At 46.6% G+C, this 17,907-nt stretch overlaps 1 long non-coding RNA gene across 1 annotated transcript; it reads right to left on the bottom strand.

The window, feature by feature from the left end:
- Positions 1–10,202: 10,202 nt before the first annotated feature.
- Positions 10,203–16,314, bottom strand: LOC125099119 (uncharacterized). The gene is made up of 4 exons (XR_007127031.1): positions 14,930–16,314; positions 12,776–13,098; positions 11,765–11,896; positions 10,203–11,634 (listed from the first exon to the last, which is right to left on the bottom strand). It is a non-coding gene; the product is annotated as an uncharacterized LOC125099119 (long non-coding RNA).
- Positions 16,315–17,907: the final 1,593 nt, after the last annotated feature.

Below are 17,907 nucleotides of genomic sequence, written 5' to 3' on the forward strand. Positions count from 1 at the left end.
GCTGGTGCTCTCCCTAGATCACCTTGCACAGCATCACCCAGGATCAAAGTTCTGTGGCTTGGTAAACCAGGCTCACATTTAGGGTCAAGTGTGCTCCCTGTGAGACATACTTCAACCTTTCTGGGTCTGGCTCAAGTGTCCTTGGGACAGAGTAATGCTGGCTTAAGCTGACAAGCTCTGAAAATTAAACTAATGATTGGGAGTTTAGTGGAATGGACGAATGGCTTTTTTTTTTTTTAAGTGGTTAAAAATATCACTAACAACTGAATCTAAATATTAGAATCCTCCTTCCCTCAATTCTATTTTCCTCTTTCGTGATTCAGCATCATTTTAATTGAACTGGATCCCTCAAGACTAAAAATCTGGTATCTAGGACTATAAAACCTCTTTAGTTGGTAAAATAGGTGGGAAGTTTGCTTTTAAATCCTTTTTTAGGTTTTTGTCTCTATCCACCATTAAAATTAATTTCACACCCATTTTCCTCCTTGTACCTTTGGGAAAGACGCATGCTTTTATCGCTTTCTCCTGATGTCAAAACAAAAGCTCCCTTATACTGCTTAGAATCTGGAGATCCTTTTCCAACAAAGAGGAAAACAAATGTTCTCGAATTAAGGCAACTAGGGACTTCACCAGGTCACTGCAGAACAGAACCAACCCCCTTCAACTTGTATGAACCGGTAGCTCCAACATTACTAGACAACAGGAAAGAGGAGTATGCCAGGAGTCACACAGTTTCCTCACTCCCTTATTTTTTATTTTTTCCTAAAATGTTGTATGGGTTTGTGTAAGCCACAGTTTGAAAGATGTGCGGTTTAGAGTGAGAGAAAGATCTTTTTACCATATCATACCAAATTTAATTCTGTAGTCGACGCCGCAGTGAAGAGTGAAGGGTTTTTGTTTCCTTCCCCGCACTCCCAACCCGCCTCCTTCGAAGGGAAACAAGAGAAAGAGCTCAGGGTCCAGATCTCTGGGCCATGTGTTTTCTTATTTTATAGAGCTATGTTTTCTTATTTTATAGAGGCTCTGACAAAAATACTCTAAGGAGGACAAACAATAATATACAATAAATTATAGATGCTGGAAAACTGAAGGGCATCATGTTTCAGCATTTCTGCCTTCTAATAAACCAGTGGGATGAGATGCCCTTCTTCATCTGTCTGCCGGCAGAGCGTTTGTTCATTCACACCCACTGTGTCGTGGGTCACCTGCCCAGGACCTCAGCAGACAGACTGTAAAAGGTGAGTGGCCGCTGACTGCTGAACCCTGCCTCCCTCCTCCTCGGGCCATCTGATTTGGTCCAAGGGCATCCTTGAGAGTGGGGACAGATGAGCGATGATTCTCCTCTCCATTGCAAGGAGGGGCCTTGGAGACCCACAGGTCCCAGTCCCCGCAGAACCTTTGTCGGCAGCGTCAAGGTCTCAGTCCCTCCCACACGGAGCTGACAGTCTCGTCCCCAAATCCAGAAGATCAGCAATAATTGATTTGGCTTCTGGCCCGTACCCTTCTGGTGCTGGAGCACAGTTCACTAGCTCTTTGTGATTCCTCCCTGCCCTCCCTTAAAGAGAACTCACGCGTCTGATTAAAATCGGTAATGCGCCGGGTCCTGGAGTGAAGAGGTGCTATTTATTTCTGTCAAGTTCTGCTTGGAAGGTTTGAGGCTTCCTCCTACCCGACATTTTACTAGTAAACAGCAAAGTTACCCATATTGTCATGCTTGCCCTGACCTGCAAGCTAGTGAACAATAAATCTTAATTACAGTTAAATGCCAAAATCTGCAAAGAATGAGACAGCACTAGTCAACTGTGAATTGGTCCGACTCCTGCCTGGGCTCGGGTGCAGCTGCAGGAATACATAAATTAGTTTGTGATTTGTCTGTGCCCGAACAATCAGTCGAGGCTGTTTCTTAAGAGGGTTTCCAGTATCAGTGGACACACTGGCATTCATCCCGCTGCCATGTCAGACGCAGGTGGCATCTGGGAAGTTTTATTTTAAAGGACTTTCAGCATTATGCCTGGGTTAATAAGAAAGCGCTATTTCTAAATATCTAGGCAGTTTTCCAAACTAGCGCCCGGTCTCCTGACATCTGCTCTGTCCATACTTGGTACCTTTGGGTTTATTCGGGGAAAGGCTGAATAACCTTTTGTTGGTAATCTCCTTTTTGCACCGGACAGGGCCAACTAGAGCACGAGGCAGGCAACCCATGCAGGAGTTTTAAATTATTTTTTTCTTCCCCTGCCGCTGGAAAGCTCAGGAGCTCCTTGGTATTCAAGTGTCTGCTTGTCATAATGCTAAATAAAGCCACCCTGTTGTCCCCTTGCCTGGGTCCTCTTGACATATTGGCACCTATATGCAAGAATTAGAAAGGTGATTGCAGACATAACTCTGTTCAATGGCTCCAGGCTGTTCTATCAATTCTGAGACTGACAGGAGATAGGAGATGGAACTGGGAAGAAAGAATGGAGTTTGGGCTGCTGGGTGCTTTGTCCCATGAATCAATCTGCAATTTACTCGTATTATTTTAGATGCAGATCCTGTTCTCATTGGGAGTCAATCACCGGCTCCATGCCCTTCCCGGCAGTTTTCTAAATAATAAGGCCGGCCCCGCTTCCCGGGACTCCGGGAGCCTCGCAGGGTAATGGCAGGCCCCGCGATGAGGTGCTATTTCGCTAATTACGAGGTGCTGTGGAAGTGGATAAGAGGGAAGTAGAAAAACCCTTTCTCAACCGAGGTGGGGCGGGGGAGGGGTTACAAAAGAGGCAGAAACGGGTTCTTTCTGTTGTGTTTTTAAAAAGAATGAGGGGGGGCGGGGGGGCATTCCTCAGGACTGCAATGGTCCTGTCAGCTTCATGCGGGAGCCTCGCGGCCCCGCTTCCTGACACAGGGCGCCGCTCCCCGCCCCCCCCCCCCGCCCCCGCAACCCCCCACACCTGGCCCCTGGTCCCAGCCCCGCGGCTCCCCGCCCCCCAGGGCCCCGTGCCGCCGGACTCCTCCCGGCTCTCGCAGGGCCCCATCCTGTCACCAGCGGTCCTGCTTCCTGTTTGTGTGGCCGCTTTGTTGCTTCCTGGTGGTCAGCCCGAGCCCGCCCTTCTGCTGAGCCTCCACCCCGGGACTGGCTCCCTTCCCAGCCCTCTCTTGGGCAAGCAAATCTGTCTCTGGCTCTGCCGAAGCGCACAATTTTTTTTTTTTTTAAAGGCCCCGTCCTAGCACGAGAGGGTTTGCCTCGCCCACCCCGCCCTGGGGGCCCCCTCCCCCGAGGGAGGGCGGACCTCACCCTAGTGCTCCGACTGTGCTGAGCCCCTGCAAAGCAGGATTGTCTTTGCGACCCCTGCCTTGCCCTCCCCTGCCCTTTGGCGTCCACGGAGGGAGGGGACCAGCGAGGTGGCCCCTTTCTTTTTTTACTGATTGAGAAAGGGCCCCGGAGAGACTGGAGGGCTGAGGCATGGTGGGGAAGAGTAGGACGAGCACCCAATCTGTTCACCCAGACTGCACACGGGGGGCATCCACGCTCGCTGCTAACACCCACCCCACAGCCAGTCTCCACCGCATGCCAAGCCTCCACATGCCTTATTGCATTTAATCTACACAAGCACTTTGTCAAGTAGGTGTTAGTTTTATTTTAAACCAGGGAAAGGGAGGTTCGCAGAAGTTATTATCTCGCCCAGGGTCATGCAGCTGGCGCATTTGTCTGATTCAACTCTTCTCTCTACAGAGACCGCCGAGCTTCCCCGGTGACACCCTTATTTCCATCCAGGTGTCTGCTCCCGTGCCACCCCCTCAGAGGAACTGCCTGAGATAGATGGCTCTGTCTCACGTGGCTCTCTGTGGCTGTCTGTCCCCTCACCCACCTTTATCTTTCTTCGGAGCATTTATCTATCACTACCCCGTACTATGTGTATTTACTTGTCTGGCTGTTGCTAGCATATGTATGAAGTGAGGGACTTCGACTGTTTTGCTCACTGCTCCATCCTCCTGGCACTGGGCAAGTACTTGATGAATGTCTGTTGGAAGGAGGAAAGGGGAAGGGAGGAAGGAAGGAAGGAAGGAAGGGAAGAGGCAAGGAAGGGAAGGGAGGAAAGGAGCGAAGTAAAGAAGGGAGAGGAAAAAGAAGGAAGGAAGGAGGGCAGGAAAGAAGGAATGAAGGAGGAAGAGAGGGGAGGAAGGAAGAAGGAAGGGGAAGGGAGGAAAGAAGAAGGAAAGGAAGGGAGGGGAGGAAAGGAGGGAATTAAAGGAGGGAGGGGGAAAGGAAAGAAGGAAAAGGAGAGAAGGAAGAAAAGAAGGGAGGGAAGGAAGGAGGGAAGGGACTGCATTTCTCTCAGCTTGAAGCTAAAACAGTCATAATGTCTGGTCAGGTTGCCAGAAATGACAAGCAAAGATCCCATCTACAAATGGAAAACTCAAGCTCAAGGTGGACTTGCTCAAGACTCTACAGTAAACCACTGGCAGATCTACAACTAAACCATCAAATTCTAACAGACTCAGTCATTGCCATTTACCCCTGAAGTGGCTTCCTCCACCCCGTAGGGGAAAGCTGCTTTATTAAGCTTCTCAAAGTTTTCTTCTTGCGTTCCTTCCGTCCTTCCTTTTCTCTGGCAAACTCTTGCCTGAGCATCACGAATCTGACAACCAACACTTCGGAAGCTCTGGGAAAGCAGAAGGCGGCAAGCCTGTTGAGTTAACCCCAATGTCTCCTAGTCAGAATGGGGTACTTTTATTAAAGGTCAAAGAATTTGATTCCTGTGTTTGTCTTGATCCTCAGAAGTCACTGCCTCCAGTGTCCCATACCCTCATGCTTAGAAGATCCAAGAGGAAATGTTTGGAGGAGAATCCTGCTGGAGACCCCATGAGACTCTATAGAGCCAGCCCCCCACCCCCTAGAAATCCTGTAAGTGCAACAGAGTCCCTTCAGAAATTGCTCCTTCTTCTGGTCCTCTAACATTCCTCATCAGAGCTGCAGAAAGACAGCGAGAGAAGGAAAGCAGCATATATGCAAGTCCTTTCGTTGGCTTCTGGGCCCAAGAAGACATCCGCAAGAGTCCAAAGGTGGAGCGCCTGGGTGGCTCAGTCCTTTAGCATCTGCCTTCAACTCAGGTCAAGATCCCAGGTTCCCCAACATCAGTCTCCCTCCTCAGCGGGAAGCCTGCTTCTCCCTCTCGCACTTCCCCTACTTGTGCTCCCTTTCTGCCCTGTCTTTGTCAAATAAATTAAAAAAATCTTTTTTTTTAAACATTTCATTTATTTGACAGAGAGAGATCACAAGTAGGCAGGGGGCAAGCAGAGAGAGAGAGAGAGAGAGAGTGAGAGGAGGAAGCAGGCTCCCTACCCAGCAGAGAGCCCAATGCGGGACTCGATCCCAGGACCCTGAGATCATGACCTGAACCAAAGGCAGAGGCTTAACCCACTGAGCCACTCAGGCAGCCCAATAAAATCTTTAAAAAAAAAAAAAAGGCAGCAACCTTGATGTGCTAGACTAGACCAACATAATGAACTCAACTGTACTCTTCTTTTTCATTCTTTTTTTCCCCCGTATATGGTCCTTTCAACATATACGGTCAATAGAAGTGACTTCAAGGATCGAAAGAAAGGAGAAATCACACTTGAGCAAATCAGGAAAGATTTTAGGGAAGAAGTGGCTTCTTAGATAAATCTTGAAGGAATGGTGGGATTTTAACAGGCAAAGATGGCGTGAAGGGAAAATGCTGAGACGGAGGGAGAAACATTTCATTGGAGACAAGAAGGGAGGGTGGGACAAAGCCTGGGCAGGTATGGCTGGAGCACAGGGTACATGGCCAAGAACTGGAAAAGATAAGGCTGCCAACAAATTGGGGTGCAGAAAATGAGTCAAAGTCAATTATGCTTAATTTTAAAGGCAAAGGGGTGTAAGGGGTCCGTTCCTACAGTGGGAAACTGCTCTGCAGTAAGAATGAGAGACTTTAAAAATTTGATTCAAATTTAACCAGTGTAAATTCAACTCTAAAACCCATATTTGATTCAGTTATTGGAAAATTTTTAAGGTATATTTGAACAACTTGGTCTGTGAATCTTCTGTTACAACTATAAATCTCATGAAAGCTAAATATAAATTAAGTACACCTGATTAAATTTAACTTCCAAATTGAGATGTGCCGTAACTCTGAAGTACACACGAGATTTCGAAGTTCCGTATAAAGGAAGGATGCAAAATACCCCATTCATCGTTCTGATGTGGGTTACACTTTGCAATGGTAATATTTTGGATTTCTTGGGTTAAATAAAAATGTTATAAAAGAACCAAAAAAAGGCAAAGGGGAGCCATTGAAGGTCTTGGAGGCAAGCTGTCACATGGTTAAAATACTAATAATGACTTTAAGGAAGTGGATCGGGCAGATTATAAGAGAGGGGTGGGAAGAGAAGAGGCACGAAAGTTTCATTGAAAGCTTTTTTTTTTTTATTACTGCATCAGAAATAACCTAACTCAGAGACTCTGAAATCTGCCCTTCGGTCCCCAGAAATGGCTCAGAAGTGTACTCCCCAGGTTTACGGATATTTCCATGGGGCTAAAACTAAGCTTTAATCACTCCGCACATACTTCACAGTCAGGAAAGTTACAGATTCTATTGGGAAGGGTCAGGTCCCGTGAAGGATCAACAGTCACCCTAAAGGGTCCTGGACCAAACCTGACCCAAGGTTTGACTTGGAGGAAAACCTTACAAAGTTTGTTATTGTATTTTGGGCTGGAATTTACCACTGGAGATGCAGCCTTTGTCACTGGCACAAGGAGAACTGTTTTGCATTTGATGACATTTTCAAAATGGTGTGAAAAAACCTTGACGTTTTTATTAGAAAATCTATAAAGCCCAAACAAATGGTTTCATGCTGCTTTGCCTCATTCTTCATAGGTTTGTAGGCAATCCATCATCCTCCCACCTCCCTCGTGCCCTCCCACTCCCCTTGAACCCATCAGCGACAACGTCCTGCCCAGGAACAAAAGGACTACTCAGAGAAGCCCTTTCAACCTGAGCTGTCCTTTGCCTCTCAACTTTTACCCCTTAAATCAACTACAATCATTCCATTTTCACTGGCTCCCTTCCTGAAAGGCTGAACAGTGTTGTCACCTCCTTGCAGAAACTCTTCCCTTTACTTCTCATGACACTGAATTACAAAAGCTTGACCTGCCTTCTCTTCAGTTAGAGATGGGACTCCCTCTGGTCCCCCTTGCATGTGATGAAAGTTCCAGTTTAAGCCAAATAATTGGATTCAGAGCAAATAAATAAAAGTGTTCTCTCCAAAACAAACAAACAAACAAACAAACTGTATTCTCTATCATAGATAGCCATTTTGAATCAAAATCTTATCTATCCTAAGTTTCAAATAAGGTAACCTGCCTTGTTCTGCCTAGTTTCAACTCTGGCCAGTCCAAGCTTACCCCAGGTATTGGTATGCAACTTCCTACCTATGCCTCAGTCTCCCTAAAACTAACTGTTCGATTTTCTCTCTCCCACTTGGGGTTTCCTCCCTGCTGACCCCTTCCCCAGTCTCTGCCTCCCACTCATCAGCACATTAGCTGACACGTTAGGTTCTCAAGCAAGGGCATTGCTGTTTGTTTATTGGACCCTGTCCCCTTTTTTGCATTTTTGAATGACTGATGTTTCTGCTAACATCATCACCATTTGGTTCTTCCTTGGTTCTCTGCCTAGCTCCCTCAAGCCTACTTTGATTAATCGCCTTTTCTTCATATTCTGGTGTGTGCTCACCTACTCCTTCTTTCTTCAACCAGATTTGTCTGATAGTCACAGTTGACCAAGTAGTGTGTTGACATGAGTCTCAGCTTATGGGTTTTAATGTTCCCACTGAATTCTCACAATATCCTTGTGAGATAGGAAGGACAGAAGTTATCTTTGGCTCTGTTTTAGAGTTGGTAAAATGGGGGCACCTGGGTGGCACAGTCGGCTAAGGATCCAACTCTTGGTTTCAGCTCAGCTCATGATCTCAGGGTAAGTAAGATGGAGCCTCACGTCAGCCTCCAAGCTCAGTGGGGAGTCTGCTTGAGGTTCTCTCTCCCTCTGTCCCCACTATACTCTTTCTCTTTCTAAAGGAAATAAATTTTTAAAAAATAATGATAAAAAATAATAAAGGTGATAAGATGGAGGCTCAGAGGAGGTAAATCCCTCTCCTAAGGCTCCCCAGCTAATAAAGGGCAGAGGTGAGACCCTAGTCTTCTGCCTTCAAACCACAGTGCCTTTTGGCCATACCCACTGTTTCACTTCCTTATTAACCGCCATTCTACCTTCTCACTTCTGATTTCTAGCCTCTCATCTCCCTCATCAGTTCTCTGCTTGGCTTGACTTCACCCACATCACCTCCTCTCCTCTCCATCCCCAGCCCCCCACAATTCTTTGCCCCAGGGAACCACGAGCCAGTTAGCCATGTACGTTAAGCTGAGTGTGACAAGTCAGCTAGAAGTCCCGTTCTGTGTTAGAGCGAATTCCTGGGTTTGGCTGTGAGCTCTTTAGAGCAGGGCTGTGATCTGCAATGCTGTCATCAGTGGTCCCCACGCTGCTCTCTGCCCCCTCTGCCTCCCTGACAACTTAGTCTCACACAAGCCCATCGTTCCCCAGCATGCTGGCCGTTCGATGGCGGGTCCGTCCCCTGCATTCCCAAATCACCCGGGACTGTAAAACCTTGGAGGCTCATTTGTGTTTTCTTCTCATCCTCGGTGTGTTTGGTAGCACTCCCTGAGAACATACAGATACTAGAGGAAAGAAAGAGAAGAAAAACCCAGCAGGAGGCGTCTCCAGCAGCACAACAGACTACCTGGTGCCAGTTCAACCCACACCAAGTGAGACAGTCATCAAACACATACTACACGTGAAGGGAAATGCTGCCAACAAACAAACAGACTGCTTCGTTGTGGGCTTCTTCTTTTTAAACAGAGACTTTTGGGGTCACATTTACTGATTCCCCTCCTAGGCCAGGAGCAGACCCAAAGAATGGAAAATGCAGTGTTACTCAAAAACACACAGTTGAGCCAGGAGCCAGGGGCAGTAGATGGAATTCGTAGATTACCCCAAGCCCTCTCCTGTGCCACCAAGTGTGACAGAAGCCAAACCAGCCAAACATAGAGCCATGGAGAGGAAGTGACACCCCCATCCCCACCACCAGGGGCAAACAGTCACATCTGCTTTGGAAGCTTCAGTCAGGTATCCCGGTATTATACACAGCTCTGCAATTAAGGTCACGTAAGGCCACACAACACAACTGAGTGGGTTCAAGCTTGACGATGACGTTGGAATAGGCAGGAGACACATAGGTGGCGGGTGGGCCCCAGCTAGCCAGCAGCCCCAGCATGACGCAGCACCTGCTTTTTCCCTCTGGGGTCCTCTCCAATCTCTACCAACTGATAGCCTCAGTAGGACCTTGGAGTAGGACCAAAGAGTAGGACAAGCCCGCTCTCTTCTCCTGTCTGATGTCCTCCCTGAAAAAGATCTCAACTAGGAGTCTATTACATGGATTCTTCTTTGTGGGTGATGATGGGCAAAATCAAACCCTCAGTGTTTCACCTTCTTTTAAAAGAATATGATGCCTTCCTTCCTACCTATTCCCAAGCTTCTTACAATCAAACGCACATGCACACACGCGCACATAGAAGCATCCTGAGGGCGAGTAAGAATCCCAAGAGGGCTGTGAGTTCCTTTCCATAAGTATTAGAACATCTTCTTTGGACAATGACCACCCGGCTATCTAAGGTAATTGGGTACTGTTTTAAAGGACATGTCTTGGGCTCTTCTCAGCTCAAGAAGAGGGAGGAGCTTGAGTAAGATGACAGCCTCACCTTTCTTCGGTGGCCCAGCTTCTGCAGAAGGCAGGCAGCATGCCTCTGTGTGGGCTGGGAAGAGCTCACCGCTCCAGGAAGCCGGTCCCTTCCCAGATAGGAAGCCAGGGACTTGTTTGGCTGGGTTTTTTGTTTATTTGTTTAAGATTTTGTTTATTTATATGACAGAGAGAGGGACAGCCAGAGAGGGAACGCAAGCAGGGGGAGTAGGAGAGGGAGAAGCAGAATCCTCGCTGAGCAGGGAGCCTGATTCGGGGCTCCATCCCAGACCCCTGGGATCACGATCTGAGCCAAGGCAGGCGCCTAATGACTGAACCACCCAGGCACCCGGGGAGCCAGGGACTTGTTCCCAGTAGCAACACACGAGAGTTGACCATGACTGGAGACTGGGAAAACTTCCTCCCCATTTGATTTTATTCTTATCAGCAAAGATTTAACAAATGGGTGGTGTGGATATGTGTGTGTATAACATGCATATAAATATATACATATAAAATATATATCTATCTTGCATATAAATAATATAAAATTTGTACACAGTTGTATACATATATATGCTAGATATATAATCTGTTCATTTGTTCTGAGCACACGCTTCAGACCCTGAGACAGGATTGCCTGTAGGCCTGTATGTTAGGCAAGGATATCCCACAGTCACTTCTAGATGCTAATTGCAATGGCTTCCAGGATTCCCAGCATGTCGGCCAGCTCTCTGAAAGCTCTTTGAGGGCTCTCATCATTAGAATTCCCTGAGTTTTCACTCCTTCCTTGCAAGCCATCTGGCCTCACTGTTCTGCAGCTGCAGTCCCCCATCCCCTGCCACTCACACCTGAGCCTTTGACATCCCCCACCTGAAGCAGATCCATCCATCAAGAATATCCAAAATTGCAACCAGAAATTTTGTCCCCCAAAATCTAGAAATAAAAGTTGTTTGTTTGTTTTTTTTCTTTTAAACCTCCATTCGTTTTCATGGTTAATTTTCTTCTCAAATTCATTATTTACGGTCTTGGAATATACATTGCTGTCTGTTGGGGAAAAAGTATCTACCTCCACTTAATCGGATTGCCCAATTAGCTGTGGCCTTCTGAACACGTATGATTGTCATTAACCACAAAAGCACAGAAGGTCAGAGTGGAGAGGTCTTGGAGAGTTGGAGGCTGCTGGCAATCACGTGTGGGGCTCAAAAGTCTCCATCTGCCTCTCTTCAGAAGAAGGTGGGGACCAGTTAGCAAGTCCTCGCTCATAGTCATTAACCCCGGGCAGAGGGACACTTTGAGTGACAGAGAGCCCCCAGATGACCATGCAAAGGAACACGTGACTGGCGAAGCAGGAACCCGGAAACAAAGAGAGTCAAGGCCTCACAACAGGAGCTGCTACTATGGGTCTGGTGATAGAATTTCCAAGAGACTGATCTGGTCAAAGAAGGCTTTTCACATTTCTTATCTTTGGAACCAAGTCACTCTTTCTACCTCTTTCTTCATTTTTGTGGTGGTTGTTTGCTTGCTTGTATTTCAATTGAAGAAATACTGAAAAGCTGTTTTGTGAAGATACTGTAAGCAATCCAAGCGGCTCAGGACAGATTTCCCTTCATTTATAGGAAGACAAAGGTGAGCTTGTGTCCTGGTGACACGGGGCATGTGACCGTGAGAGCAAAATCCAGACATGAGAGATGATGTCTTAAAACCACCAAGGAGATTCACCAAGACAATTGGCCATTCGGTAGCACTGAAGCCAAAAAAAATTCTTAGCTCTCTTCTCATCTGCCCCTTACCAGGGGTGGCACAGCAGGGAAATAAGACTAGGACATCAGGGCCTTGTGCTTTGATCTAGAAGAAAGGGAAGCCCGATTACCAATTCAGCCAACTCAGAGCAGCAGGACCGCCCCTCCACAAACCACAGTTGTCTTAGCGAAGTGCAGCGCGGTGACATGCGTCAACATATTGAACTAGCACTTACCAAACGACTGCTTTCTACTAGGGTTTAACATACAGCGTCTCACTTAGCCTTCTGTTAGGGGTCCAACTGCACTCCTGCCCCAAATTCATATGTTATCATCCTCATGCTCAGTATGGCAGGATGTGACTGTATCTGGAGAGGGAATGAAGGTAAAATGAGGCCATTAGGGTGGGCTTTGATCCAATCTGACTGGTGTCCTTACAAAAAGAGGACATTAGAACACAGACATGGACAGGGAGAAGGCCCCGTGAGGGCACGAGAAGACGGCCAGCTGCAAACAAAGGGGAGAAGCCTTCAAAGGAACCAACCCTCCAAGCACCTTGATCTCAGATCCTCAGAATCATGAGGAAGGGTATTTGTGCTGTGTAAGCCCCCAGTCTGTGGTATGCGGAGGTCAGTGAGGGGCTGCCACAGGCTCACCCATCACCTCCCCTTCGGGGAGGAGTCTCCCACCGGCAGACTTCCAGCACGGTGAGGCTGTTAGAGGAGCCCAATCTTAAACAGCTATCGTGGGTCGGTTCCCCTCTCAGGTTTCACGCGTAGTATACTGGACAATCCTTACCACTGCCCCACAAGCCCGGGACTACTGTTAGTCCCATTTTATAGATCAGAAGCCAGTGAGAAGGAGAACAAGACAAGAACCCAGGCTGGTCCAAGGGCCCAAGTGGTGCCCACTGCACAGAAGTGCTTCTGGAGTGTAGACTCCTGGAGTAGAATTCCGTGCTTGGAACTAATAGAAAAGAAGCAAAGGCCATTCCAAACTGACAATATATAAGCTAAATGGGAAAAGATTCTGTGGTCTGGGAGGCGCTGTAAATCTCTGTTCATAGTCCCAGAAGGTCAATGAGAAGCTAATGATGAAGCCACGCTAAGGGCTTTCCCCTTCCCACCCTTCAGGACTGTAGTTATTGTCACACAAAATTTCATTGAAATTGCATACAGAACAAATTAAAGAGAGGAACCCCCCTACACACACACTCAACTTTTCAGTTGTTAAAGAGTCTTACTTACCCCCTCATGACACCCTTATGAGGTCAACCAGAAGGTATTTTTGTAATGTTCCCCAATCCTTCCTTCTCCTAACAGTGGAAATGAGGCTCAGTGAAGCAAATGACGTGCTCACAGTCCAGACGGTGATCGTGACGGGGCTCCACCACGGGTTTCAGTGACCTTCTGTGACCTTCCCTAACTCCGCTTCCCACACACCTCCTGCTGGCCACTGCTGTTTCTGTGAAAGGCGTCCAACATCCACTTCCTGCTCCTCCCCTATGTCGCAGTCGGACTCTTGCGACCTCATGTCTTCCTCTTGTCTTTACTTCATGGTTTGTGGAAGCCTGACAAGATCGTCAGTCCATCTTAAATACCCAGACTTTCAAGATCCTCAAAAAACTATGAAATTTGCTCAAAAAAAAAATGCACATAACGATCTCCAGAGACACTTTCATGCAGTTGCTAGAGGTTCACACACCTCCAAAAGCACGGACCAGATACCTGGCTAATGACCTTGCCCTACTTATTTCCCTCTCCTCTAATACATTTTAAGTCTTTTCTGTTCACCCATTTTTCCCACAGCCTTTTTCTCTCCAACATATTTGTTGTCCTCCATCATATACTGACTCAAGGAAGGTCCATGCTTCATCCCTTCCTGTCCTGCTGTTTTATGTCTCATCCTTCCCGCAGTCTTTCCCTTAGCCTTCACTCCTCATGAAAATTCTATTAAGATTCCCGCGTTCTTGGGGCGCCTGGGTGGCTCAGTGGGTTGGGCCCCTGCCTTCGGCTCGGGTCATGGTCTCAGAGTCCTGGGATCGAGCCCCACGTCGGGCTCTCTGCTCAGCAGGGAGCCTGCTTCCTCCTCTCTCTCTGCCTGCCTCTCTGCCTGCTTGTGATCTCTCTGTCAAATAAATAAATAAAATCTTAAAAAAAAAAAAAAGATTCCCGCGTTCTAGCACACACATGCAAACTGATTGTCTCTTTATTTTCGATAACTGTGGCCCCCTCATTTAAATATGCTGCATTATGCTCCCACTAATGGGGAGACTTGGTAAAAGGTGATGGAACCCAAGAGAAAATGAGATATACTTATGCTCTCACAGTGTTCACAGATGAGTGAAAAAGATAAAATCAGACCATTACCTACATGTGGGACATGTTACCTTACCAACATAGAAACGTAAAGGGTTCTTGGGGGAACATGTAGCAAAAGGTCTTAAAGCAATGTGTTGAATGGGCTCTGGGGATTTGAGGAGGGAAGGGGTAGCTGCCAGGAATATGGCATCTGCAGCAAAACCCGAAGAATGAGCAGGGGCTGGTCAGACCAAGTTGTGGGGGGGAGGGGTAAACCAAGCAGAGCAAAGAGCTTGTTGGCGGCCTGTATCAGAGTGAGCTTGGCTGAGCTGAGAGCCTGCAGAATCCCATATGGCAAGCTGAGAGCCCGAGGAGTGACAGGCACAGGGCGAGAGGACACAGCGGCCAGATCAGGCCATCCTGGAAAGCTACCAAATGGACTGTGCATTATATAGCAAGAGTAATAGGAACTGATAAAGGCTTTTTAATAGATGAGAGACATGGTCTGCTCTGAGGGAGGGCTGAAAGCTTATTTCACTTTTTATATTAAATTTTTGGTTACACAACACATTCCCATGTTTTCAAAAAACCAGAAACTGAAAAGGCATTCAATAAAAGGTTTTCCTGGCCCCCAGTTCACCTCTCACCTGAATAGATGTTCATAGTTCAATTTTTCATAGTTCTTATGAGTTCTTTGTGCTTATACAAGCTAATATGACTAGAAATTCTTATTTTCCTCTTTATATATTCAAAAAGTAACACACCATGCAGTGTTCTGTGCCTTGATTTTTTTAACTACAGATTCAGAGCCCCACCCCCACAGTTTTCAATTCTTAAGTTTTGAGAATCTACATTTTTTTGAAGGGGGAGTTGCAAAGAGAGAGGGAGAGAGAGAATCTTGAGCAGGCTCCATGCCCAGTAATGAGGCCGATGCGGGGCTCGATCTCACGACCCTGAGATCCTGACTCAGCCAAAATCGAGAGTCAGACGCTTAACCGACTGAGCCACCCGGGGAACCCGTCCCTTGAATTTTTTGAGATAGCTTTTGACCCTTTTGTATATTGTCAATTTAGCTCTTACATTAATATTCATACTATTTACCTTTAACAAATGTAGGTCTCTCCTCCCCACCCAGGGGGTGAGCTTCTGAGGGGCAGAAACTGCTTCCCACTCAATGTTGCACGAGGTAGATGTTCTGTAAAAAAATCTGTCGACTTGAAGTAGGTGACAAAAAAGTATCTTTAGTGACTAACTCTTGTTCCTATTGGAAAGAACAAAGGCTTCATCTGGTCCAATCACTCAAGTTCTTCACATTTAATTATGCCACTTTTCCAACATGCATAAAAGTAAACAGAATACAAAATGATCCTCCATGTACCTGTACCCATCTTCAACAACTGTCAGCATTTTGGCAACCTTGGTTCTCATCTATGCCCACCACCCATTCACTCTGAGGAAGGAGGGGGCTTCAGTGTTTTAAAAAATAAATGCAAGGCATCATGCCGCTTCCTCTGTAAATACCCAAGACTGCACCTCTTACCTTGCTATAAGAAGACAAGCACACGCCAACGAAATTAACAGTAGTTCTCTAATATTGCCATCCTTCCCTGATTTTCTCCAAACTGTCTTTCTACGGTTGGCTTCGGGAATCAGGAGCCCCACAAAGCCTGCAGATGATATTTGTTCATTGTGTTTATAGTCTTTACATCTCTATGATTCCATCACAACCGCCTCCTCTCTTTTTCCATCTCTCCTTTATGCCATTGATTTGTTAGAGAAACCAGGTCATTTGTCCTGCATTGCACCCCACATTCTGCATTTGGCTGATGGCTTCCTTGCAGTAATCGTATGACTTGTTTTCTATCCCCCATATCTTCTTGGAAGCTGGCAAGATCAGTGTTCTGCAAACTTCATCCTAGCTGCTATGCAGAGCACTGAATGAAGAGAGGGAGAGAGGAAAGCGAGAGGCTGTATTGGTCATCCAAGCAGGAGGGTGGCCCCCAGATGATTGCAATGGAACATGGCTTCAGGGGCTGTATGGACAGAGCGGGTATGGGCCCATTCAACAGATGCTTAGGAGACTGGACCCACAGGACTTCTTGACTAATTGGAAAGGAGCATGTTTCTTGATGCTCTATTAAGAAACTGGGCCTCACAATGAGACAAACCAAAAAGGCTGTTTCTTCTGGAAAAATATTTACATGTTTACTGACATTTTTCTCACCATTATCATTTATGGCAAGTGTTAAGGGCATACAAAGTTGTAGTATTATTGTTGGTATTAAATTTTATTGCTGTGGCTTTAGAACATAAACAAAAATAATTCCTTAAGTAGTTGGAAATGGTAATGATACTCTTGGGATTGGATTTCACTGCCGTGGATACTGTAAAACATGAAGATAATAAATTTAAATTGTGGTATTAGTATTGGGAATATATTTTATTACTTCGGCCAGAACACAAAGAAGCAGGATTCATAATGTTTGTTTTTTTCCCAGCAGCAGGTGTATATCCAAGGATGCCAGTGTGTGGGGAGGCGTGGGGAAGATCAGAGGTCACCAGCATCACAGACTGTGTAACATGGTAAGAAGCCTGGCCAGTAGGATAAGGTAGAGAAGAGCTTGATTCTTACAGGTGGTCGGAGCATGGGAGAGAAGCAGGTCGTGTGAGGAGGAAGGGTAAATGGTCACATGACATGGAGAAAGGTTCATCCGCCAGGAATTGCTCCAAAGCTGCACCTCGCCAAGATAGAACCGTATCCCACCACCCCTCACCCCACACCACCCCCATGACTTCACATGCTCCCAATTTGAGTCCACTTTTGAAAACAAGGGCTACAGAACAAGGATGGCTTCAGATTTGGGTGTTGCGTGCTTTTGCGCTTCGTGGACATGGCCTCAGAGGCTTCTGAGCCTCAGAGGACAAGCTACAGAGGCTTCTTCTGTGTCCATCTCAGCGGAAGGGCCACCATACACCCAGCCAGAAACCAAGAAGTCGTTCCTGATGCTCATCTCCCTCACTCCTGCACATCGTTGGTCATCAGCCTTCTGCATTCTGCCTCCCCAGTATCTGTCCCATCAGTTGCTATCTCTCCATCCCATCTCAGACCACCATCCGCTCTCACTGGCATCTCATTCTAGCCATGGTACTGCCCCAGGTCTGGCCCCTCGCGGTCTACCCTCCACGCTCAGCGTAAGCATAACGACCGCCCTGTACTGGTCATTCATACTGTGATAGGGATCATGTAAGCCTCCTTCAGCAGTATCTCTTTGCACCTTCAAGAGCTTCCCTAGGAAAGAGGGATAGCTCTTTTTTCAGAAAAGATTAAACTGAGTTCAGACGTTGAATAGTAAAAGACATCACATACTCATGAAAATCACCAGACACAAGCAGAAAAGAAAACTCAGGTCCTTGCTTGGTCCTCAATTCTCCCCATTGCCATTTCTTCCTTCTTTCCCTCCTTCGTTCCTTCCAACAAATAAGCCCCTTGGCATGAAACACAAGACCTCTGCCAGTTTCTCCAGACTCACCCATCACCTGGACCCCAAGTAACCACAGCTCTCATTAACAAAGTAACTTTTCGTTCTTAGAATGCCATTTACTCTTGTCATTCCTCTTATCTAGAATGTAAGCTCGTTCCCTGTCATTGTCTGTCGTTTGTCTTTCAAGATTTATTTTAGACGTCAGTTCCATCAGGAAGCCTACTTTTAAACTATACCCTTCAAAACACCCATGAGCTTGCAGCCTGTGTGTACATGCACGTACAGACACACACACACATATACATGAATACAACTGGATCTGTGACTCCCCTCTCGGATCTTAACTGTACCCTTCATGTCTCCCTATCAAGGTCCTTATCCTACTGTATTGGGACTATCTACCTCATTTTTAGCCTGTAATTTGCCTGAGGGCAGGAACTAGGTCTTTTGTCTCTGAACTCCTACAATCCAACACCTGAATTTCAGCACATAGTAGGTGCTCAATGGCATTGCTGAGTGAATGCATGAGCAAATGAGCACAATATAAAATACAATGATTCCAACAGTAATTATTAGAACCATAAGATATAAACCTTT

Source organism: Lutra lutra, chromosome 4 (assembly GCF_902655055.1).
Source record: "Lutra lutra chromosome 4, mLutLut1.2, whole genome shotgun sequence".
In the NCBI taxonomy this organism is placed as follows: Eukaryota; Metazoa; Chordata; class Mammalia; order Carnivora; family Mustelidae; genus Lutra; species Lutra lutra.